The sequence below is a fragment of the Pleurodeles waltl genome, chromosome 4_2, assembly GCF_031143425.1.
Source record: "Pleurodeles waltl isolate 20211129_DDA chromosome 4_2, aPleWal1.hap1.20221129, whole genome shotgun sequence".
Classification (NCBI taxonomy): domain Eukaryota; kingdom Metazoa; phylum Chordata; class Amphibia; order Caudata; family Salamandridae; genus Pleurodeles; species Pleurodeles waltl.
In genome coordinates this window covers 563,795,028-563,816,378 of record NC_090443.1, presented here as the reverse complement: position 1 = coordinate 563,816,378, position 21,351 = coordinate 563,795,028, and the positions used below count along the sequence as shown (strand labels likewise).

The 21,351-nt window shown below is 41.3% G+C and overlaps 1 protein-coding gene across 6 annotated transcripts in view; it reads left to right on the top strand.

Moving 5' to 3' along the window:
- The window catches only part of NEK7 (NIMA related kinase 7), a 337,523-nt gene that overhangs the window by 18,687 nt on the left and 297,485 nt on the right, over nt 1–21,351 (top strand). For all 6 annotated transcript variants that reach the window (XM_069232115.1, XM_069232117.1, XM_069232114.1 and 3 more), the window contains exon 2: nt 13,631–13,736. The gene's annotated coding sequence lies outside the window, so the exon portion shown is untranslated. The remainder of the gene's footprint in view (nt 1–13,630; nt 13,737–21,351) is intronic.

Sequence of the window (21,351 nt, the reverse complement as noted above, 5' to 3'; positions counted from 1 at the left end):
CAGGGCCTGATGATATAGGGCTGCATCGTCCGGCTGAGGTGTCTACCAGGATGCCTAGAGTGACAACTTCTACCACTCCCGCGGAAACTGGCAAGATCAATCTTCAGGTCATACCTTCTACCACATCCTAACTCAGGGGGATGCCAGCACTTTTGCAGAAGTTATAACAGGGAGCCGCAAGGGCGCTCCCATGATTCAGGATATTCAGGTGAGAATGTTGTTACTCTCCAAATGGTTTAGAAGGGCAGAACATGTCTGTTTGCATACAGTTGGAAACACCTGACCCAAGATTCTTGGATTCCTGAATCCATTCTAGGGTACAAAGTGTTTTTTTACAGTTCTCCTGTGCAACCTTTGCCTCTCCAGGAACTGTATTTTTCCCTACAAGACCAATAAACCCTGTCAAGGGAAATTCAGTCTCTCCTTCAGAAAGACGGCCTATGCTCTTCTTCTCCTCATCCTGTAGGTTTTGTCAGCACCATCTTCCTTGTCAGCAAAAAGCGTGGAGGCTCTAGCCTAGTGCTCAACTTGAAGGAGTTCAGCTGATGGATAATATACAGGCACTTCAAAATGGAGGGTATCCACCTCCTTTGAGACTTGTTGCAAGAGGGCAACTGAATGGCCCGTCTGGACTTGAAGGACGTTTACCTGCCTATTCCATTTTTTGCCTCTCCCAGGCGATTTCTGCAGTTCTTCAGGCTGGTCATGGTTATAAGTTCAAGGTCCTCCCCTTTGCCGTGTCATCAGTCCCACGGTGTTTCACCAAACTGATGAAGCCTGTTGTGGAAGCCCTTTGAGCCAAGAGCATAAGATTAATTGTCTATCTCGACTATATCATTCTTATGGCTCAGGATCCTCAGACGGTAATCCTCCTTGTCTTGGACAATCCAGCTACTTCAGGATTTGGGGTTTATCATCAACCAACCGAAATCTTGTCTGATTCCCACTCAATAGATGGAATTTTTGGGATTCCCAATAGATACGGTATTGTCGCAGTTGATCGTTCTGACCCTGAAAATCCTGAATATCAAGAAGGAATTCAGAGGTGCCTTATGCATCCTGACCGTTTCATTGAGATCAGTAGCACAGATTGTGGGTCTCCTTGTGTCTTATGTTGAGGCCACCTTCCCGAGTCTCTTCCACTACAGGGCCCTGCAGAGATTCAAGATACAACAATTTCAGGAAGGGTTGACCTACATTTCAGTGGTGCATTATGTCAACAGACTGGGTGGAAAAAAAAAACGGATGCTTGCAGATATAGCGAAAGATTTTTGGCACTACTGCCTTCAGCATCTGATCTGGAATACCTCCCAGGTGAGAACAATTTAGTGGCGGATTGGCACTCCTGTCACCTCCAAGATTTCAGCGATTGGAGGTTGAACCCAAGGTTTTTCTTCAAACTCAATCGCAGATGGGGCCCCTGCTTGGTGGATCTGTTTGCCTCAAGTCTCAGTCAGCAGATACCCCCCAGTCTTCAGTTGGTATCCAGATCTGGAAACCCTAGCAACTTATGTCTTTCTTCTGGATTGGTCCTTTCATCTGGGGTATGCGTTTTGTCCATTCAGCATGATTCCCAGAATCCTCACTCAAGTGAGGCATCAGAAGGCTGAGCTAGTTCTCCTGACCATGGCCCAGCCCTGGTTCCCTGTAGTTCTAAAGATGTCCTCTGACATTCCTCTCCTAATTCCATCTCGTTAGAATCTGTTGCTGGACACAGTAGGCCTTCCACATCCCCTGATCCTGTTTGATCAGCTCAAGTTAGTGGCTTGGAGGGTTTCAGGAATAGATAGAAAACGCCAGGTACTTCTCAACAAACTTCAGACTACATTGACCAGGCCTGGGCCTCTAGTACCCATAAATTATATGCCTCAGCACTGCAAAGATGGGTTAGTTCAGATCCCTGTCAGTCTGATGTCTGCCTCGTAATTAATTTCCTTTCTTTCTTGGCGGAATCCAGATTGCCTTTCAGGTCCGTTAACTACAGAGCGGTCATTTCCACAGGACATCTTCCAATTAATGCAAGCCTACCCAGTCTGAGTATTCTTCTTTGTGGGATGTGAGCTTGGTTCTCAGATTTCTAAACTGTTGGCTTGAGAACAAATATCTTTCACGTAAACAGTTGTTGGCCAAGTTGACTCTGTTGTTATGCTTGATATCTTGCAAAAACTTTTGGGATGTTCTTGCATTAGATATCGCGGATAGAAATTTTTCCCAGGAAGGAGCCTGATTTTCAATTTCCAGGAGGCCTAAATCTAATACTAAGATAGTTGTTTTTTTATCCTGTTTTTCCTAATAATCCTAAGCTATGTGTAGTGCAATGAATTAAATCCTGTGAAGTGGTCACCGGTAAATTGTTGACCCTGGTGGTCAATTGCTCATTGCCCTGCAAAAACCTTTCAGACCAGTAACCTCAACTACTTTGGCTAGATGGATGCACTGATTATTATCTGAAGCTGGCATTGATGTCTCCATTTTCGGGGCCCATTCAGGGTGAGGGGCCATGGCATCAAAGACTTTTTCCTAGAATCCAGTTTGGAAGATGTTATGAAGACAGCTGACTGGTCATGCAAATCAACTTTTAAATGTTTCTACTACACACCAATCGTGGATGTAGTGTCAGTGCTGGTGGCACAGCTTTGAACAAGCATAATCGGAGCCTCAATTCCTGGCATAGAATAAAGAATGTTGTAGCTTACGCGACAAGAATTTTCAATTCTATTAAGGAAACGAGGCAAGGGTTATCCCACCTTTTTGCAGTTCTCATTACGTAAGGAATAAGTACGTCTTTATGGTGTTAAAAGTTTTCAGTTTGAGAAGTAAGTGTTATTTGATTCACTCACCCTTTATGGATAATTTATTATACTGTATGTATAGTTTTTATGGCTCCTGTTTTTTCTGTTTTCTTTAGGAAAAATAAACATGAAGTATTGTATTTCATACATGAAGTTTTTTGTGGTTCTAAAGATATGGTCCAGTCTGGAGCCTCAGGTGTTGCCATCAGGGTTTGGACCCCTTCCTGGGAAATGATTCAGTGGATCTTTTTGAAAATGTTCTTTTTTTGGACTGAGACATGTTGTTTACTTGTTTCAGCTCTGCTTGCAAAGAAAGAGGATGTCAAAATGGTGGCATAGGTTATTAAAGGACTGTACTGTTTGTGATTGGAACATTTGACTTTGATTGACTTGGGGGTTCATGGGTGATGTCGTTTTTTTCATGTTTAATATGATTGGCTGCGGTTATATTTATAGTAAAGTAAAGAAGCATAATCCTCATCTCAGTGTCCTTAATAGAACTGACATTTTTTGTAGCGTAAGCTAGAAAATGTTTTATTTAACAGCATTGTGTGCGTGTTGAACCTGGTCTTAAGCAGTCCTTGACCAATCATTATGGTCGAGAACATGAAGGTAGTTTTTTGTACTATACCTATGTTTAACCAGTGGGTGCAGTCGTTGCTCATGGGAATTGTAGTTTTGTACTATGATGCCTGGATTCTCAGTAGAGAAGAAAACATTTTTTAACAGAATGAGGTATAGTTAAAATAAGATGAACGGGACCACTGCAAGTTTCTGAGAAATCTAGAATCGCCTTTTTAAGCATGACCCCTACTTCATAAATAAAGAGAATGGTGCTTACTTATGTACTTCAGAATTGATACTTATGGGAAATGAAGTCTCAGAAAAAAATAATCATGTAAAATTACCAACAAAATAAAAGGCGAGACTGTGAGGTGATAAACCATCAAAAGGGTGCTGTATATAAAAAAATAATAAAAAAAATAAATATATATATATATATATATATATATATATATATATATATATATATATATAGTAGAAACAATCAGTACATCGAAATGCACATTCCATAGCCTTCAAATTTCTGACATTTCATGTAGGCCATTATGAAAGGTGTTATATTTCAAAATAAGCACAGCTTCATTAGTAAGCAGTATTTTTTCAGTGTCACCTCCCCGGGGGTCCTTTTGGTCAGTCTTGATTATTCACAAGTTTGTTTTCATTGTGCTGATTTACAATGAAATGCTTCACTAGAGGAGCACTGGTCACCTTGCTTCTCTTGCAAGATTTCTTTTCCAGGCTGTTTACTGACCTTTTGGCTTTTCTGTCCAATCGGTGATGGTGGCTCTTAATAGGTGGCAAATTCCAAAGGTCTCTGTGTTTTTCATGGACACAGTAGTGGGTGAGGGGAGGTATATGCTCAAATGATTTGATTCTTGATGTTGTATCTCCTCTATAATGCAAATATGGGGAAATATATTGGATCCTGTAGTATGGATAATATCTGCCAATTCCTCCTGATGATTTTCTTGTATTCCCTTGATAGTGGACAAAAGGTGGTTACACAAACCGTTTTTTCGGTATTTCCTTCTCTTTTTCTCCATTCCAGTAGTCTGTCTCTCATGGTGTGAACCATGTTCTCTTAAATTAATTTTCGAAAAGTTGTTTTCGGTATCCACGTTGAAATAATAAATTTTTTAACTGATCTGAATGTTTAAAGTACTTCTCTGTAGTCGTGCAATTTCTTCAGACTCTTAGACGTTGTCTGTAGGGCAAGTTATTTCGTAAATTTTTCAAGTGACTATTGTATTTCAGAAGCCTATTTTATCTGTAGTCTAACCCTATTTTATCGGTAGACTTAGGAAGAGACTGATTACCACTTTGTATTCTATCTGAGAGGACCTTAACATCAAGAAAATTGATGTGTCTTATGATAAGAGATATCAAACTTTATATCTGGTGTTCTCGTTATCAGCCATCTGTAAAAGTCAAGTAATTGATCCTTTTCTCTGGTCCATTTACAGAATGTATTGTCGGTATATCGAATCCATGTGGTCATATTCTCTTCAAAGGGATTGTGGTGGTAAACACATTTCTCTTCCAATTCTGCTATGTGCTGAATGTCGATTTCTGGTGTGAACAGGCAGCCCATGGTGGTCCCTTTTGATTTGCAGTTAGAATTCCCCATTAAAAGGAAATAAATCCTTATTGAGGTTAATTTGTCAAGGTTAAGAATGAACTCCGTAGGAACAAGATGTGGTCTCTCTTTTATTCAAATATAACTGGATACCCTCCAAAGTTTGCTCTTGAGTAATACTGGTGTATAATGAAATGAAATGATATCCAAGGTTACAAGGATCTGAGTGGTTGCGTCAAATGTCATCCCTTCCACATGATTAATAAAATCTGGAGAGTCCTGCATATATGATCTGGTGGTCCTGGGGAAAGGTTTTAAAAAGCAACCAACATATTTGGAAAGTGGCTGAAGGACAAAGTCACAGCTGAAAACAGTTGGCCTCCTGGGAGGTTTTTTTTGGGGTCTTTATTAATTTTAGGAAGGAGATATAACACCAGTGTTCCTGGGTTCTTATTTGTTAGATATTCCAATTCTAGCCATCTCAATGGTGTCCTTCTTCAAAAGTAGGTGATGATTTCAACAAGTTCTTTACCTGGGTCAGTGTTCAGAATGCCTGACTGACCTCTTCCTCATTCCCTTTTCTGCACCCCTCAAAAGAAGAGGTAGAAGCAATGAGTAAGAGACCAGAGCAGCATTAATTCCACTGTGTTGTACTCGCATTGAAAGTAGCACACTTATTGTGCGCCTTCGCCTTCGAGCAAAAGCTCAATCCTCAATGTAATGAAACAAGAGATGGGTGATAAATGCAGTTTCTTAAAAATCAAGTAAAAGACCAGGAAAACATGTTCAGCACGTTGGTTTTCTAAAGGCCTGGAACAATCTCAGTATCTGAAACAATCTGGTGTCAAAACGCTGTCTCCGGAGAACCTCCTACAACTTTGCAGCAAAAGTAAATAGAAAAAGCTTATATTTAAGGCCAAGTCAACTCACAGTTGTCCTACTACCTACTTGAAATCATGAGCAAACATACCCTTCCTGCTTCAATCCCTCCCCTCCACTATCGCCAAGTAACTTTTGAGGAACTCTCCACCTTGTTTGTTGAAGAAGTTATAACAACCCATACCACAGTCCTTCAACCCATGAAACTACAAAATCCGAGGACACTTCAGACATCTAGGGCTACCTAGACCCCCTTCAAAGAAGTCTCCTTGGAAGTATTACCCAAGACATTTAATAAAGGTATGTATTCCTCCTACTTACCTGAACGCATACCTGTTGCACCTCTTAAGGAAATTACCTCCTCCGTCACTTCTTAATGATACATCTATTTAATACATTATTAGTCCAACAAAGAGTCTCAGACAGCGATAATACAGGTCAGACCTTTTAATAACATTTTTTTAAAAATCAGAGCAAACATCGCTGACCTTAACCTTTTGCTTGCTGAATTGAATCTTCTTTTCCTTGCAGAAGCACTGCCTTCTCTCTGCAACATAGGACTTATGTCCTGTGATGACTCAGATCTATCTGAAAACCTCCTCCTTTAAAGATTCCAAAATCTTTGTCAAAGTTCCTGGATGTTTATAGCAGTTCTTTATTAGGGTTTTCAAGTCTAACTTTACCAAAATTCAACTCAAGGTATTAGGGTAAATCAAAGGATAAAAGAAAGGCGGTAATAGGCTGGGGGGGATTTTGGGAGATATTTATAAGCATAGGCTGAAGATAAAATTTACAGTTGCCAAGCACTGGCCACACCATTGATTGCAGAAAGGAGAATAAATTTGAAGGTGGAAGCTGTGGAATGGGAAAGAGACTAAATGGAAACAACAAAAAAAATGAAAATCGATTTCATTCTCATGCTTCATAATTAACATATTACAATCATGGGCATAATTATAGCTGGAAAATAGTTACTGGTTTATTAGCCATTCTAATGCCAGCATTCAGAGTTATTTGAAAGAGGAGTACTGGGTCACTTAGGCTAGACTATAGCGTTCTCCAAATAGAGCTAAAGATGTGATATTGGCTTGGAGTCTACAAGTAATCTGTACATTAATTTCTGCTGTCCCATATCTTTTGACCAGTCTTAATGAGTCTGGAGGATTGTGGCCTCCACCTTCTCAAGATGCACGTTTTTACTACAGTCAGGAGTGTGTTCACCCATCTTTTAACTGGTAGGTCATCCCTATGAACGTGGAGGTGGTATTTAATAAGGTGAGTGCTAGTGACAGTGTGGGGCACCAACGTCTTGGAATTCATTGCTTTGGCTGCTCACTGCCAAAAATATCTTCAGTGTATTGCAAGAACATATCGGGTGTGTCATGCCTCTGTCTGGGGCATAGTGGCTAGAGGCGATTTGTCTGGTCACCATTACCAATCATGCAACAGTTTGAAGAACGTGAATTTCATTTGAGCTTACCATAAACCCCTCTCAGATTTCTCAAACAGAGGAGCAAAGTTCTGTATTTTTTTTAAAGATTGGATTTCCCATAATCACTTTTAGCCTAACCCAGTTAAAGCAGAGATCATCTTGCTCTCCCTGTCCAACTCCTCTTTTCCAATTAAAACAGGACTACATTAAATTTACAGTATTAAAATTGAACTCTTCAGTTGTGCTGTCTGCCAAATCTTTCAGCTCTTTCTCGGGTAAACATTTAAGACTGCACATATGCATTATGTGACTGTCTTCTTGTTTTTAATACACAAAATTCTTTGTTTATCATATTCTGCATATCATCTTATTTTTAATATCCTGTTAAATTTATATTCTATATAATTTTATTTGTGTACTGCTTCTATGAAACTGTTCTTGTCTGAAGCACTGTCTCACATTGGATCTTGTCTGTGCTACATAAAACTGCACGTCATCTCTTGAGCAAGTGAAGTTCTTCCAGTTTAGTGAAACAATAAAACCCTCAAATAAGCTTTGTCCAGTCCACTCCCTGTAAAGCTTTTAGTTTATAAACGTCCTGTTTTAGTTTCATACCAGTTCTTAGTGCTTCTGATTGCCCTGGGATTGGCAAGGGTATCCTCCCTGATTATGTTGTAGCGCAAAAGTGTTATCCGAGCACTTAACATAAAGCAATATGACACCTAGACTTGCCCGCAAGCCACACCATAAAAGAAGTACATGGTGAAAAATAGCCAGGAAAGCATGTCATTGTCACAGTACACCATATACAACTGTTTGTTGAAGAGCAACGAAAATGTGACTTGTGTGCACTGTTTGAGTTTGGCAGCTGTACATGTAAATTGTTTTGAGATTTCTTAGCTAGTTTACAAAGCCGTAGCACAAACAAAACTAATGCGGACTTTACAACAAGTAGGTGCATGTTCTTCATGGAAGCACAATGTTTGCCATAGATGAAATGCGAATGAACCAGACAAGAGACTTGGAAACTAATATTTTGGTCTCAGTGGTAACAGTGCAGTCTTGTTTCTCTGCAGTTATAGGTTGTGTGAACTGGCAGTACCATACTGGCGCACTAACTCCATAGTTTTTCTGTCCATCCACTCTAACCCAAGAGACGAACGGCACCAAACTGCAGTACTGTCACTAACTGGCAGGAGTGGAAAACCACAGCTCTGCATTTCCTGATACTTAACAGGCTCCGTCCCAAATGCAGCTTGAGCTTCTGGTGGGTATAGCACTGGTCCCAGTAGGTCACCTGACGTTAACCAGTGCATGTAGTAGGTGAAGAAGTTGGCCTTGACTGCAATAGACTTGTCTCATCCTACTGGCAAATACTTGCAAGATTGAATTCCAGTGAAGCCATTTCAGCTTTTTATCCTCAGAGTTATTGTAGCTCCCATTATTTTTATAGCTTACATACTGCAGAAGCAAACAATCAAGCCTTTTATAAATACAAGTTATTTTATTCCTCTTTGGAGTAATAGCGTGTGTGCTCCCATTTCCCCTGACTTCCATGGGCAAGAAAATCAGGTTCATTCGCTCTGACCTTTTTGCTGCTCGAAAAGACTTCAGTGGATCCGCACAGTTAAGGTTCCTGGCTTCGGTGTGATCTGCACAGCAGTGGCTTTCATGTTTATCCCTCTGGAGGTTTTCAAGATAAGAAAAAGAGACTAAATCCCAGTGCAGAGATATTGACTGGACGAACGTACAAAAAAGCACGTAGCTGTCAAGGAATTTGGGCAGGAAATTTTAATTTTCCCACTCACAAGTTTTTCCTAGGCACAACCACTAGCTTCACAGAGACCTTGTCCAAAGGGGTATCTTACTTCCAGTGGCCCTCGTTGATACAGCCTTTAGCTGTGCCCATTTGAGGGATTTCTATTTCCATAAAAAGATTAAGTCAGAAGGTAGAAACTTTTACTGAGCGAACCAGTTTAGTGTATCCGACCAACACTGTTGACCTGAAATCGTGCGTAGGCCCCCAGTCAGCTGCTAACAGTGACTTCTGATTGGCACTTTACTTTTTCTTGGCGCTCTTTGCCCTAAACTTAAAAAAAAAAAAAATATCTTTCAATAACGGATTTAAATTGTTTAGTGTTCTTTTTGGTTTTTTTTTTGTTATTTTTAAAAAAAATTTTTTATTGTGCTATGTTTTGACTCGTCAACTGTTTTGGTACTGGTTGCTACCCAGAGTTGAGCCCAGGTTTAAATTACTGAAACACTTTTTTTTTTTTTTTTTTTCTTTCTTTCTTTTCTTTTTTTTTAAATAATTAATTGGTTTTGGGCTTAGGAATGACTCTCATCCTCATGAACCAAAAATCTGTTTTCTTACTGTTTGTATAGTGTGTGCTTTGTTTTTTTTTCTGGTAATGTCTTTTTTTTTTTTTACTTTAACATAGGCGCAATACCTATCTAAATTTGCTTGGTTCCCAAGCCTCTTGTGATTTTGTTAAATTTTCCACATTTTCCCTTTAGCTGTTTGCAGCCTTGAAAAATATTTTAGAATGAGGCATGACTTTACTTTATACAATAATTTGTTAGGGGAGGTGTTTTATATATTGATGCTCATGGGTCGAAGTGTCTAAGAGTGCAAGTTCCTATGCTGAACCTTATGTAATAGATCATGCGGAAATCACTCTACCACTCTTTACCATAACTGTGAGCTGGCCTCATTCCATAAAGCTTGAGCAGGGAGTTCATGATGGCTGTCATTTGAAGGATACCATTTGAAGACTTAGAGAAAGGGGTTTCACATATGTGCTGGTGTCTAATGTGGCCAGCATGGATGTAGGGTTGGCACAAATTGTCGTGAACCTTTTGATTGACCTACTCATTATCTTGGCTGACTTTGGTTGATCTTAGTCCGTGGGATTGGCTGGAGTTGGTCAAAGGTGATGGCTGCACTGTGCATCTCACAAAACCAAAATAAACTCAACATGTCTTGTTATATGGTAGGTGCAGTTTGTCATGTTGGTTCAGTGAAGTCCTGGATGTTCCCCTGATGTGTGTTCAGCTTGTAAAGCTGCCCACAGTCTTTGATAATGGGCAGCAGCTTTAACAGTGCACCTTTCGTGGTCCTGGTTGACAAATTACCTTTCCGGTTTAAGTCCTGTCAAGCAGGCTTTGACACTCGAGCAGGATTTGAAGCAAAAGTCAAAGGATGCTCACACCACCCACCGTGCCTATTCTGGGAGGTTCAGAGGAATCCTCTCTGACCATTCATATTAGCCTATTGTTTGCTCCTGGAAGGCATTCAACATCTTTTTCATACATATTCAAATGCTAATCACTGGCTGGCAGTGGTAGGAGAGCAAATTCAAATTTAGTTTCCCAGAACTTCAGGTAGCAAAAAAAAGATACATTTCTAAAACTCACTTGCCTTAATGTTTATTGAAGATCTAGTCTTATCATTGAATATTTAATTTATTTTTCTAGCAAATCCCATTTTAGAGTTAATGGTATTTGAATTCTAATCAGTACTCTTGTTCTCTCCATACGACTACTGGGCCTGCAATACTGAAAGCTAGGTTGTGGGTTCCTGTCACTGTAATGCCATATTAACATTCAATGGCTTCATGTCCTACTTTTAAATACCTGACACCTTGATCTTGTGGACCATAAGGCCTACATAATGTTGATTTACTGAAGCCACATTTTACACTGTCACTGGAGCAGGTGGCACAGTAGGAGCTGCAGCCCACTAGAGACATTTAAATTGCAGGTCTTGAAGACTTGTATGTAAGTTAAACATACCAATTAGGGGTGTACACATTTCATCAGGGTTAAAGAAGGAGCACAGGCACTTTACCTCTGGCTAGCAGGGGTAAAGTGGACAGAGTTCTACAGCTAGCAAAAAGAGTTAAAACAAAATTCTGGGAGTACACCACAGAAAAAGATAGTAAGTCCCTAAGTAAGAAGTTGTTTGTATGAGGTTTTGGGGATGAATTGATGAAGCTTGTGATCTAAGAGCTGAATGCTGGTTTGGTGCCATGAATTTGGTAGATACATTAGAATGTCACTGTGTGGCAGATAACAAAAAGTGGCAAGAGATGAGACTGTTAAGTTTGAACGAAGGTTACTTATAGTTGTCGTATGGTAGATCAAAAAGAGTAATAGATTATTGCAACTCCTATTTGGTTCGTTCGGTTAATATTGGGGGTGTTTTAGTCTTGTGCCTAGCTTTGAATAATGTTGTTAGTTAGGTATCTGTAATAAAAATGACATTAAGGTTATTAGTAGTCATGAGGTCAGCTATGTCTGCACCTACTTGCCTGTGGATTCAGTATTAATCACCAGGACCTTCAATGTGTATTTAATGCACTTCTTGTGATGAAGGGATTGGCTTTTTTATTTATTTGCATAGGCTGCAAAGGTCGTATGTATGAGTTTGTTGGTTGCATGCAATGATGCACAAGGAGACGAAGAGGAGAGAAGCAACGTAGTGTGGTTGGTAAGAGGTGCTAAGAAGTCTGAATGAAATGCAGTCGATCTGATTCTTGGCCTTGTCAGACTCTGTCAGATCCAACCAGGTGGTACCTTTTTCTATTTTTAGTTAGCCCTTTACTTTCGAATCCCATGCAAGGACTACCTGGTTTTCGTGTACTAAAGTATTTATCCTTGAAGTGGGAAGAGCAGGAACGTCCTTGATTTTTTCTAATTGGAAGGAGTTAACTGATTGGCTGATATACGTTCATGTGTTCAAGCTATGTTTGAATGTAATCGTCTTAGCTACATGTGCTTCGTTTTTTAAAGTGTCTTGAAGGAGGAAGGTAGGGTGTCCATGGATTAGCTGATGGTAGGGAGTTCTGTGGATAGTGTTTGAAAGGAGTTCCTATGATCCTGTTCTGCTCCAGTACAAGGTAGGATGTAATACAGGCACCTACCTTAAGAAATCTTATGTATCTCCCAGTTCAGTAATTTTTGATGTACTATATTTACAACACCTTTTGGCAAGCATATGTTTTAACATAATATTTACATTTTTCCATCCTTCCTCAAATGCCATGGTTATTCAAGTACAAAATATTACCAATTGTGTTCTTAGAAGTAGCTTGAAACTAAACACAAATAGGGCAGCCCAATATTCCAATATAGTATATGTGTGTGTGTGTGTGTGTGTGTGTGTGTGTGTGTATATATATATATATATATATATATATGTGTGTGTGTGTGTGTGTGTGTGTGTGTGTGTATATATAATAGGGAATTAACAAACATGTAGTGAGAACATACTGAATCAAATGCTTAGGGATTAGTAACGGCCAAATCCAACCCAAGAAAATCAATTTAATAAACATTGCAGACCCAAAAATGCATGCCATTGTACGCCTATAAATGCATACTCTGTGTTGTACAATAGTAAATATACACATCTGTTTAAAAACAATCCGTTTTTTCAATAGTAATTAATCAGTTATGGTGATTTACCAATTCATAAGTTCAAATCAATAGCACACAGATGCAAGCACTTAATCACTTACCTAAAGCCCACCAATGTCTCTGGCCTTAGTTATTGTTTAGGACACTCAGCCAGACATTGTTCCTAGGAATATTTTTATTATCCTAAGTGGAATGCAGTGTCTGGTGATCTTGAGTCTGATGCAGAATTGTCGTCAGCGTTTTCAGTCTCTTTAGGCAACGAGTAAGACCATCCTCAGGACTCGGTGACTGGATAAAAAAAAAAAAGGCTGAACTTAATAGTTCAGCCTATCTGCAGTCAATGCACGGTGATGCAAGGATCCTATTTCAGAAATCAATTTCTTATACAAACTAACAAATCCAACTAGCAAATTCAGCAGGGAACAAACCAAGCATGGAATACCTCAATCCCTAAATATTTGCTTTAGTTTAGTCTCTAAAATTACTCCTTCAGGATCTCCTTTATTATATTTAATAAAATCATCTTGAAACATTAGATCAGGAAGCAGTTTTCAGATGGCTAAACCACAAGGTGCAGTGATACACCAGCGCTAGAGGCCCTTCGGGGTCGCTACTGAGCTTTATAAATCTGCAATCATCAACTGGTGATTTACCTTTTAACAGGACCTTAACACTCCATGCAGTCAATCTTGCTGGATAGCCACTTATGATAAAGATATAGTTGCACCTCTAAAGAAGAACATATGAATCTATGCAGTATAAACACAATACAAGAGAGCAGCTATGGGTTTCTTAATATTCAAACCCTTTATATGCTGTAGGTGGCCATTTGAATTCATAGTTGTAGGTATTTGCTTTGCAAGAAAAAGGTGTTTTTGAAGAAAGGAAATCTGTCCTGTTGTTGGTGCTGCAGTTGAATTTCACGTGTGTACCATGGGATTACATGAATCTTTTTTTTGTTTACAGAATTGAACACCTGATTACGGCTTCTGTGTTTCCCTTTGGGTTTTCCTCAGAAAACAGATGAAGAGCCCCAGCACATGGACGCTCCAACTGTGATACCGAGATAAAGGTAGGTTTAGTAGCCCACAGTTTGCACAGTTTCAACTGTTCCTGCTCAGACAAAAACAGAATAAGAGTTGAGTAAATCGTAATGAAAATACTGGTTTCAGTGAGGTGCAATATGAGTGCAGGGAATTATTGACTTTAATTTGACTCCAGGATTCTCAGTGTTGAAGTGTATTCTACCTCCTTGAAACGATACCTGGTCCTCGTTTGCTTTCGTATACACTTACAATGCACAGCTGATGCTCTGTCTGTGGGGATCATGCACAAACCTTCATACTATTTTTGTGTGCATATATACTTCCTGAGCATGGTTTATTTCTATTTGTCATCCCATTTAAAGGGCAAGAATGGCTGTTTTTATTTCAGTAAACTTTGTTGAAAATGAACCACGGAGACTAACCTCACCTAAAAAAAGTGTTCAGCTCTTCCTTCATAATAGGATCAGCTGTGTAGAGGAGGAGCATTACTCCGAAGTTAGGAATACGTAATGTAACTAATTCATTCCAATGCGATTCTCTCCTTTTACCATTGTAAAAGTTACCCAGTTCTGCTCTGCAAACCTCCAGAGTGAATCCGACTTTCACATTAGCACGACTGAGACAGTTTTGTTAGTAACTGCCCTCCAGTTACAAAGCAAAATCTGCTTTCAGGTCTCTACCCGTTCAGAAAACGTTCGTGTGCGCAGTTAGCTGGCATCTCCACATTAACACAAACTGTAAATACTGCATATTGTCCCAACCAGGTGGCTGAATCCATATGATTACTTCTCGCTAGGAATTGGAAGCACTCTCAAATCCGAGACAACATTGCAGCGTATTCCAGACAACATGCTCTCATTAGTGTTCCAGTCTGTTTGTACTATTATCTGCTTACTCCACATCAACAGGAAACCGATCATGGTAGTCTTGTTGTGATGGCATTTTTTTGTTGTTTTTTTTGTTTTTTATTTTAGAAACCCTCAACTTTTAACAAATTAGAATAATCCATCAGAATCTCTGCATAACTAATTTCCACTTGCTTTCCTTCCACTGATGCAGCACATTCACTAGAACACAGTATGACAGCAGACATGCTTGCCTGCTTTTAATCATAAAAACACCCTTTAGCCCACTGTAGTTGACAAAAAACACTCACCCATCTCCTTGATTGTTTTTTTTTTTTCCCCCCTTCTCAATGGTATGCAAGGGTTTTCCTTTGCTGTCTATGAATCTGAAGAAACCAACTAAAGTTCCTTGTCCATATTTGTGCACAGCTTAGTGCTGGTAAGTATAGTTCAATAGCTGATTCTGTATATTGCTGAAACCTATCATTCAAATAGAGACGCACTACTGAGTAACCTCTCAGTCATATTGTAAGCACACTAGTGCCGTGAGGTTACTTAGGCTATTACATGGGGACGTTATTTTAGCTTAGGTCTGCAGCTTGTGCCCTTTCACTCCGATATATGGCATTTTTATTCTTATTAATATTTTAGCAAAAGCCTCATGTTGGTAGAGATGTTTTTATTATTTTATCAGTTGTGCTTTTGCGCAGACTTCTGTTGTTTATTTCTCTGCATGACATTTTCACTCTTTGCTCCACTCAAAGCTGAACGTGATAAGTTTACAAATTATTGCCGGCACAAAGCGTCCATCATGTCCCCAGCTTTCATACACAGAAATAAATGTGTTGTCACATTAGGGCAGTTTTCTTAAAACACCAGATTTTTTATTATAAAACACTTTACTACCTCCTACACGATAGAAGGGAATTCCAGCCAGGTGCCATTGCATGCTGCACTTCGTCCTTACAGGTTCTGCTGAGACCAGACGCCTTCTCTGCCTGTATGTGGGAGGACTCTCAGTAGACCAACAGACCTCTTCTTTACCTATGAATACAGGTATGAGTTCCCTCTGGGTAGCCTGATGGGCAGATTATGGCTTGCACTGCCATGCTCTTGTATAGAATATTAGTAGTCCAGGCAGGGATTCTACAACCATTATTGTGACCTTATGGAGGGAGTTTCCTGTTTCACTTTCCTTGTCACTGCTTTGCTTTTATTATGTTTTATCATCCTTATAAGCACAATATATGGACCTAGTCCTCCTGTTTGTCTTTGTATGTATGAGACATATGTGACTGAGAGAAAGTGGTAAGATCTGTTCCACCATGATTTCCCTGTGAAGGGCTGCCACAAATCACTTTAGTCTTGGGTACTGGTGAGGTACTGATAGCTGGCCGAAAGGGTTAGGTCGACAGCTATCACACGGCGCAGGATCATACTCAGTCCCTCCGCTCAGTGGTGCTGCCACACAAATTCAGCAGTCTCATTACTGTAATAGGAGTTTCGATGACAAGTTGCCTCCAACGTTGGTTAGGCACTGAATTACGGATCTCCCAAGTATCTCTGTCTCATCATATGCTAAAGACACGCTAATTACCCTATATGGAGACGTCCGTGGTATTAGGGATATCCTCCTCAGCTAAGATAGGTAGCACCTATTTATCGCTGTAGGCTGTTCAAGCTTGAACCTTTAAAAGGATTAAGGGCCATATGTACGAACACATTTTCCCATTGATACAGAATGGGAGAAACCCTTTGCTACATCTGGCCCTAAGTCCCCAATTGGTGTCCCTATCTCTGAACTATACAACTTTTAAATATTGAGATATTACGGAACCCCAATGGGTTGTAACTGGAGCAAACATGAGGCCCCCCTCACAAACCATTTAATAAATAATGGCCTGATGGAGGAGCAGTTACCTTTTGTAGTTGAGGCAATTCCAGCATATAGAACTGAATTGTTTTACTCTTGGGCCACTCTTCCAGCAGTGGATGGGAACAAACACACACTACACACACCCCTCATCATTTAACTCCTGCTAATGCACCCGCACAGTACATAGCATATGCATATTTAGAAATACATCCGTCTTATCAAAAACACCAGAATTGGCTTGATGGCGCCTTACTACACGTTGCACAAAATGTTAGACTAGGTCCTTTGAGTAATAAAGGTCCTACATGGACAAAGCTGGCCACAAATGCACCACACCCTAATGCTAACACCATGGCGGTAGCAGAAGTGTGTTGCCTGCATAATGATTTAGTTCAGGTGTATAGACGCTGGTTACAATTTGTGATCCAAACATGAAATACTGCCCCAGCAAGGGCTGCTCCAGTGCAACCACATATGATCACGGCAGGCATTAATCCTGCAATGCATTTGATCATGGGTAAGGTACCCACCAAATGTGAATAAATTCTGTTTCGCTTAGCATAAATAAATAAGTGCTTTGGAAGCAGTGTTTACCCATACAGGACCCCAAGATAAACATAGAATTCTCACAATGTGCTTGCAGTTTGGGATGGTGCCAATGGATTAGTATCTTGCACCAGACTATGAACTACAGTTTCTTATGACTTTATGGGTGGGAGGTGCAGCAGAGCTAACCGCTTGAGGATTGAGGACTCCTTTGGGGCCTTGCGATTCATGGTGGACTTGGTATTTGGGGCTGTAACCACACTTTTTTTGGTTATACTGTATGTATGTTTTATTTCTAATTTTATTGAGCCAAACTTTGTGTAATTGGGGTATTCGTGTGGGTGACTGAGGTGGGATTTGGGACCCAGTGATCACAGGTTGTGTCAAGGGGTTTTCTTAGTACTGCCTGATGGGGGGCTAGGGGAGGGAACCATGGGGAATTGTTTGCACTTACCAATGTTGTTTTGCTGGCTGCACCGCCGCTACTTATTGGTGCTGTCAGAGGAAAATGCAATCAAATGCTAGGTTTAGAATAGTCAAGTTGTTGAGCCCATGCCTACTATACATGATAGCGGGACAAAATATAAATTCCTCTCATGGAATGGGAGGGGACTTAATAAACCTGCAGGCCAGGCCTATGCCTACATTAGAAGATACGTGGTGTCTATAGCACTTCTTTTTGAGGGACCATGTTTTGGGAGATTGCATCAAATATCTAAGGAGACGATGGAGGGGGCAGGTGTACGCTGCATCTTAATCAGGATATGCCCAAGGTGCTTTAATTTGGATAGCCCTGGGGGGGGGTTCCTATTTTGAAATCACACGTGCAGTTAGATCAGGAAGGGAGATGCATCATACTGGCAGGTACACTAGATGTCCATGGGCTCTGCTTAATGTATGTGTGCCGATTGTTGTTGATGGTGCATTCTTTGGGACGGTGATGTTAGCAGCACGTGACTATGTGGATGCAGAAGTGATAATGGCAGGCTATTTTAATTTTGTAATGGATGGCGAGATTGATAAACTACCCCCGTTGCCAAGTGAAGAACCGGGAAAGGCAGGCTCACCTCTCCCAGCGGTGGAGGGGACACCCTAGGCCTTCAGGGTCTCTTACCAGCAAAGAACACAACAGGCGGAGTCACGACTGATGAGGAAGAGAAAAGTTTTATTAGTAAAACAGATAATAGCTCGAGATGAGCACAGTGTCCCAGGACAGTCTGAATGACTTTCCTACGGAGGCTGGCTGCTTCATTCTGCAGCGTACAATCTTATATAGTTAAGCTGCCCCCCTTCAGCCAGGAAGCCACCCCTCCATATCTGGCGAACACAAAAGCTTCAAACAGTTCTCCTTTTAACCCGAGAGCATCCTGCTGACGTACATACATTTGATTAGTCTTTCCTGCTTGTACTCCCACTGTCTCGGGAGTATCCTGCTAATACACGGCAAAGTGACAGTTCATTTGTCAAATGTCAGTCTTATCACAGTTGGTTTGATAATTTACGAGGATATCCCTTGCAGGAGGCTCCTGGAATGCGGTGGGAAGAGGTACAGTTCTGTTCGTGCACAATGATAAGAAGGATACAGCTGTGGCTCGGTATCCTGAAAGTCAGCTTGGTTAGATAAGTGGAGAGGCCCAGAGAAGGAAATGGTTTTACACAAAAACTGAGTTCACAGGGAAGTCAACTTACACAGTTTAAATGAAGAGTCAGCTTTGTCGAGCACATGGCAATATTAATGGAATACGCAGAAATAAAGTCTGAGGCAAATACATCTCGGATTATTATTTAACAATCCCTCCTTTTGCCATTGCGAGGCAAATTTCTGTTCAGTTCACTTCTATCTTTAGAAGCTCATCAATTTGTTGTTGAAGCATTAGTCGCTCAGTATTCTCTTTGATATTGGTGGGTTTGGGTGTTAACATCGAAGCACAGACCCCACACAATGCAGGACCACATTGTACGCATAGACAGCATGTGAAGAATGTGGCAGCTATGATAGCCAGGAATATCAAAACCTTCCAACCCCAGGAGACCAACACCTGCCACAGACCTGAAGTCCAAGACCAAGGCGTACCGTTGTCCTCATGTATAACCGATGCTATTTTATGTAATCTTGAAATGGCTGCAAATACTGAGGGTGAATTATCTGGTATGTAAACGCAGCAGCTGGCCCCTATGATGCGACAAGCTCCACCCCTATCTGCTAGTATGACTTCAAGCACCATTCTGTTCTGAAGAGCTACCATCCTGGTAGCTTGGAGTTCTGCGGTGTTATTGGCAAGTGCTCCAGCTGTTTCATTTATCGTAGCCTCCAAGACTCGCGTTAGTCGTCGTATTTGCAGACTGTTCACCGAGGGCCCCCAAAAGGGTAGCAGTCCTTTTGTTATATCCATGAACAGCTGTGCGGAAGTGTCTGTTTGGTCTACAGTATCTCTTCTTTGTCGATGATACGTAGGTGGCTTGTTGAACGTTGGTGGGAGAAGGAAGGCAATATAGCAAATGCCGCTCCAACCAGGTGGCAGCCAGGTGTAGGCCTTACTCCCACATACAAAGTATATTCCTGTAGGTGCATTGAGGTAAGGGGTGGAGGTGTTGTACGTGATGGTCGCATTACAGACACTGACTCCGACAGGTATGCGTCCTTGTCCGCAGATACAGAGTGGGGCCTGCCGAGGTCTGATAGATATTGTTTTTGGTTTCATGGAGACCGGACCAAGTGTATATTCCATGAGTGGATAGCGGGGCAAGGTCATGATCCTACGCATTGTTGGAGAATCCGTACAATTGCACGCGATGTGTATCTTGGCTTGAAACTGAAGGATAAAGTCTTCAAAGAGTGTGTTGTTCGTTATGATACCGGGTCGTCTCACAGGCCTAGAACCGGGTAGGGGGGTCTGTATTGAAACATTGGACATTAAGGAACAAGTGTAGGCAGCCGTTACAGGAAAGACTGGAAACTGAAATGCATGAGCAGCCGTACGAGGAAAATGACCACAAACCCAACAGTCTGTCAAGTTTGTAACAAGTTGATGTTGATGTAGCATCTGGATGAACGTATTATTGTCATATTCTTGTCTCCTGGCATGTATCTCAGGTGGTAGAGATACATGTGTATGCATGGGCGCAGACGGTGGTGTAGGAGGCTGTCTTTTCTCTGTAGCAGTGTGGATGGTCCAGCCAATGCACGCTAATATGACAAGAAGCACTACAATTATCGCCAGACACGTTGTACGTGGACCAAACAATTTTTTTAAATGTTTAATTTTTCTCAGTTTCTGTCTCTGTACGCTCTTCTCGTAATCTGAATACATAGTCCTTTTCCTTTCTCAAGTCTGCTCTTCTCACTGGCAGTGATCAATATCAAATTTAGTTATTCAGTACCTGCGTGCCACCCAGCCTCCCCTAGGTGCTGCCCGTGACTGGTGGTTGCTCCACCGGTGGGTGATTCCAGCAGTCCTATTGACACTCTCTGGTCCGCCACACCGGACAAAATCACGGCCCTGCAGCGAATGTTTGGCTGGATGCAACAGGTAAACGATGAATCATCTATTCAAAGTTGGTGACGTTTGCGGAGGTCATATCTCGCAGAACCAGGCTCAGTCTGATCCGGAAACAAGGGAACAACTGGAACACCTTCAGGTGTTGCTCCCCGAAGGACCGAATCACTCTCCTCCTGGGTGGCTGTCCACTCTATCTGCGCGTCACTGAAAGGAACAAAAGTGGGTACTTTCTCGCATTCGTCGTCACCTTGACCCTCTTTCACCCACTGATCGTATGGTAAGGGCAAAGGTACCCTTTTGCAGTGTGAAGCGTGGATCCAATTCTTTGCTCCCTCGACTTTCACAGCAGTCCTGGTAGCAAGGAGTACTTGGCGGGGGCCTTTCCACCGGGGCTCGAGACTCTTTTTGCGCTGGAAATTCTTGGTGAGGACCCAGTCACCAGGCTCGATACAGTGGCCTGGAGTAAGAGGTAATGGTGGCAGAATATCCTTCACCTGCTGATGAATGAGACGTAAAGAGTTAGTGAGTTCATTGAGGTAATCCATCAATACAGGGTATGGTAAATCTGAGTATTTCTTTGGCCTTGGAACTCCCCACACATTAGCCGGTCTCCCCATGACCACTTCATATGGCGAGAGACCTGACTTGGAATGTGGTGTAGCCCGAAGTGACAACAGGGCCAGGGGGAGAGCATCAGGCCACGATATGCCTTTGTCAGCACATATTTTGGACAACTTCAATTTGAGTGAACCATTATATTTCTCAACTAGTCCTGCAGCTTGTGGATGGTTGGCAGCATGGAATTTCTGTCTAATTCCCAATCCTTCACACACCTTCTTCATCACCTGACCTGTAAAATGGCTGCCATTGTCTG